The following is a 5,302-nucleotide window of genomic DNA, read 5'->3' as shown; positions in this document are numbered from 1 at the left end:
CACTGCTCCTGCCTCAATCCCTGGCCCCCGTTCTCCATGTGTGTGATCACGTTCCCATCCACCCTGGTCTGTTAAGCTGCCACTGTGCTTCCCCTGTCCCCCTTTGGTACCTCCCACTCATTTTGATTGTGTTACTATTGTGCTGTACTCTGGTTGTTGGTTTGTGTCCTGGGAAGATATTATGGGTTTGTTCTTTTGCTAATTGTATTTGTGTTACATTACTGTGTGTGCTTTGTTGCACTCAACACTTACTTTAGAAATGTTATAAATGCTGTTATATTTCAAGGGACAAGCTGCACATTCCTTTAAAGTTCTATTGGCCATCAACCACTTTTTAAAGAGACAGTACAAACCCTCCATCATTTTGGCTGTTTGAAAAACCGTTCTGATTGAAACTGTGGCAGAAATGTATCTTAAATTAGAATCTTCAGTGCATAGTTTATATAATATAACCAACCCACAACTTTCTGCTTTTGAGATCCATGCAGGGCCACATGTTTTAAATGCCATCCTGCTGACATAGTCGTCCATCCTCCCAAAGTTGATAAATACCATTCTGCCAAACCTGCTCAATTATACAAACAGATGTTTTGTATTTTTTATTCAGTAACAATAAAGGCCTTCTCCTCCTTTGTACCCTGGATCTGTAAGAGCATTGCCGTGTGCATCAGCATTACCCAAAACTGCACCAATTTCTAAAACAGCTGATGACACAATTCTTTGAAGTAATCTACATTAAAATACAGTCACTGTAAACTTCCACTCATAGAAACTAGCCCCGCTACCAATAACGCATTGAGAGTATCTTTGCCTTTGTAATTGAACAGGGGATTGCTGCCTTTCGGCTAGATTCATGCTGTTCAAATACCACCTATATGCAGTGCTTAATTTGAGGTGATGGTTGCAGGTGAGGCCCACCATCACTCACCTTCTGAGACCCAGGCTTATATTTCCTTATTAGACTTTGACCCAGAAGAAGATAGAGAAAGGGAGAAAAGAGAGAAGGAAGAAGGAAGAGAAAGGATGAAAAAGAATGACATAGAGAGAAAGCGAGAATTAAAAAAAATCCTGCAAGAATGAGATAAAGGGGCAAGGAATGTAGAGTAGTGGATGAAGGAAGCATGAGGGAATATCAAGACTGAAATTCTTTGGTATTCCGCATCCCTGGTGCTCGGTAGCACCATCCATGTGCGTCTAACCAAAACTGTGGGCCTGGGAACTTTATCTTTTACAAATTAAGCCCTGCCTACGTACACATATACTTACATAAATACATAAATGACTCGAACTAGACAAAATGCAAACCTAGCAGAATAAAGTAAGGGCATATTTCAATTTAAGAAGTGTGATTAAATTACTTCTGTTGCTTCTCTCACCGTGGTTTTTCATCCTCCGACATTAGTAAGTAGTGGGACACCGGTACGGGGATTTGTTGAGGATAGGGATTGGACGAAATTTAAGCGGCGCATGGGACCGTTAGTAAGATCTGATGTGGGAGATGAAGAGAAACAGGTAATAGCCAATCAGGCTGCACAGTGGGCCCGTAATCCTATTTATAATGTAGAGGATGTCTGGGCGTCTATGAGAGATTTTAAGCTCATTATACAGCAGCATGCTCTTAAATACATGTCCGCTTCTTTGATTGGTCTTTGGCAACAGTACTTTGAAGCGGAAGCACCTCAAATTTTATATGACATTAGAGATCAAGTCTTTGCTAATGTCACAACAATAATAGCTTATGGGGAAGAATACATGAGAAAAGTCCCAGGTCGGTGTCCCAGTTTCCAATGAGAGAGGTTCATCCTATATATTACCCAGGCATCCCAGAGATACCAGAGTTAACGGATGGGCGAGGTAATGTTACTCGAGCGGCAGGAGCAGCCCGGTTTCAAGAACAATGGGTTTATACTCTGTGGAAAAGAAGTGAGGTTTTATCTCTTAAGACTCATTTGCCAGATCCTAGAAAAAATCCTACAGCTTAGTATAAAGAATTGACTGAATCTGCTTCTTCGACGGTAATGACTCTCACTGATATTGAAATGTTTTTTGGTCTTCTTGTTCTGGTTGCTATTTGGAGAAAGGTCCATACTTCGGATCATGTTCCGGAGCTGGGTGGTACATGGGATCAAATTAAGGCATAGGACCATGAAAGAAAGCCAGGTGATAGGCCCCGAGCGGAAATTTCAGCGGTGCCAGGCCGCATTATTACGTATATGCATTCTCTTATTCAGCCGAGAAAGGTAGACTCGGATAAATTGTCGGCTTGTCGACAAAAAAAGAAGAGAGTGTGTCTGATTTCTTCACCCACTTTGAAGATACGTTTTTGGATTACAGTGGGCAGGATTTGTCTATTGAGGGAGGTGTTCGGTTGTTTGTTAATAGAATTGTTTCTAATTTGCTTCCTGAAATTGCGACTCGATTGCAGGTTTCTGAAAGTACTCACTCTACCTCTTCTCCCTCTGTTATTTTGAATATGGCACAGTATTATGAGCATAGGGATAATGAGGAAAAGGAGAGGACAGAGAAAAGGCATAAGGATTTGTAGACGAAGATGTTGTTACAACAGGCTTTATGGGTGAATGGGAGAGGACGTGGGGGTCCTGCCCAACAGCTTCCACACTCTAGTAGGCAGCCAACAACCACACCTTTGGGTCCGAATCAGTGTGCGTACTGAAAAGAGGAGGGACATTGGCTTAGCGAGTGTCCTGTGCTTTTGCAGAAGGTAGAGGTCCAGAGAGGACGAGGTTCCTGTGGACGGGGTCATGAAGCTGGTGTGGCTGATAGGGCACAGAACACTGCATCCTCAAAGGGTCGTTCTGATAATAATTATTTTGATGACCCTCATATTACCAGTATTACCATGATGATTATGACATGGAGGAAGTGACAGGAATGTCTTACAGCTAGGACATTGAGGGATAGAGTGGGGGACCAGTTATGATGCCTGTAAACCAGCGTGGTCCTTATGTAACAGCAGAACTGCAAGGTTCGACTACTGAATTTTTGGTGGACACAGGTGTGACAAAAAGTTTTGGTTTACATCTTTTCTCGAGGGCCGCCGACAAACGGTCTGGGCCTCCCCGAGCTCCGCCGAGATGCCGCCACTGGGAGTCGGTGTTCCACAGGGTTCTGTGTTGAGCCCGACTCTGTTTAACATCTTTATGACACCTTTGGCGGCACTGGTGGAGTCCTTTGGGGCCCAGATCGTATCCTACGCGGATGATACTCAATTGCTCTTCACGTGTGGGAAAGATCAGGCTTTTGATGGAGAGAACATCCGGGGTTGCCTGGAGATGGTCTTCAGGTGGTTCCAGCGGAACAGCCTTAAAGCAAACTCCAACAAATCGGAGGTGCTGTTCTTCGGCTGCTCTCTTGACCCTGATTGGCAGGCCTGGTGGCCAATAGATATGTGTCCCCCTGCCCAGGCATCGCTTGTGGCAAAAAATCTGGGAGTGAAGGTTGATAATAATCTGTCGCTGAGATCACATATTCTTGGCCTGGCGGGCACCTGCTTTGGCATACTTAAGATGCTCCGGAAGTTCCTGCCTCTGCTAACAGAAGAGCATAGAAAGATCACTGTGCAAGCCTTAATAGGCTCCAGACTGGACTATGCGAACGTCCTCTATGTAGGTCTTCCGGACTATCTTGTTCAGCGACTGCAGGTTGTGCAGAACTCCGCGGCCCGTGCTATTTTTGGTCTCCATAGGCGAGCGAGAGCCTCGGGTCTGGTGCGATCGCTTCATTGGTTGCCCATCCGGAAGCAAATTATGTTTAAAGCACTGACCTTGGCGCATAAAGAGCTATTTGGCGCCGGAGCAAAGTACCTACAACGGAGATTGGCTTTCTACCGCCCAGTTAGATCACTGCGGTCGGAATCTTTGTTTTTGACTGTGGTTCCTCGAGTGAGGAAGGCTCGCACTGGGGGACGCTCTTTTAGTTTGAGGGCCCCTCAGTTATGGAACTCCTTGCCTTTGGACCTATGGTCTTCCTCTAATCTCCTTCTGTTTAGGAAGAGCCTTAAGACTTGGCTTTTTAACCTTTAGGATGTTTCTTTTCTCCTGTTCGCTGTCTGTTTTATGATGTTATGTTTTTTATTGAGCTGCCCCGATAAAGCGCCGGGACACTCCTCTGGAGTAGCCGTGCGCTATAGAAATAAAATTTTAACATAACATAACATATCTTGAAATATGGTCCCTGAGGTGGCTCTGTCTGGCCATAATAATGTTTCGATAGGTCTTTCTGGTGTACCGGTTGTAAGCCCCATTTCAAGACCCCTTGCGTTTACTATTGGTCCTTTCACTGTGAATTCGCCATTCTTGTTGACATCCAACTGTGGTGAAAATTTGATGGGTCTGAATTTGTTGAAGAAATTGCATGCTACTACTTATTGTTCCCCGGCAGGTGTTTATAGGACAATGTGACCAGATGTAGTACGTGCTAAACAGTGTTTCTCCAAAGATGCGCCTCTTCCTGTTGAATTTGCTGATGTGCCACCCACTTTGTGGGCGACAGGTGATACAGACTTGGGACTGCTGCAGACACCTCCAGTCTCGATACAGGTTAAAAGTGGTGCTATTTTGCCCCGTATCCCTAAGTTTAAAATACCACAGGCAGGAGAGCGAGCCCTATTGCAAATTATTCAGGATTTGATTAAGAAGTGAGTGGTTGAAGAGACGACTACCAATATTTGTAATAGCCCTATCCTTTCAATTCTTAAATGGACACCCTTAGGTTCTCTTGATGAGCATGAAGATGTTTACAGTTTTGTGATTGATTTGCGCAAAGTTAATAAAATAGTCGTTCCTCAGTTTCCAGTGGTCCCTGACATCACTACTCTTTTGACAATGATTCCTTCTACTGCTCAATTCTTCTCTTTCATTAACTTGAAAAATGCATTTATAGTATTCCTATTCATCCAGATAGCAGGTACTTGTTTGGGTTCACACTAGCCGGCAGAAGCTTTAGGTTCTGTCGAGCTCCTCAGGGAGAGTCCAAGTATTTACAGTCAGGCTTTTAAGTCCCAATTGGATTCCCTTTCGCTTTCAGCAGGTAATGCATTGGTGCAGTATGTTGACAATCTTCTCATTGCTTCTGACTCAGAACAGGGTTGTCGAGCTAGTACAGTTAAATTGTTGTTGCATTTGGCTCAACATGGACATAAGGTGTCTCTTTCCAAATTTCAATATTGTCGACAGAAGGTCACCTATTTAGGTCACCTACTGTCGAAGGAGGGTAGTAGATTGACCCCGGTGCGCATCAGTACCATTGTTAAAATGCCCATCCCACAAACTCAGAAACATGT

Source organism: Triturus cristatus, unplaced genomic scaffold (assembly GCF_964204655.1).
Source record: "Triturus cristatus unplaced genomic scaffold, aTriCri1.1 SCAFFOLD_344, whole genome shotgun sequence".
NCBI classification, from domain to species: Eukaryota; Metazoa; Chordata; class Amphibia; order Caudata; family Salamandridae; genus Triturus; species Triturus cristatus.
This window is presented reverse-complemented; position numbering follows the sequence as displayed.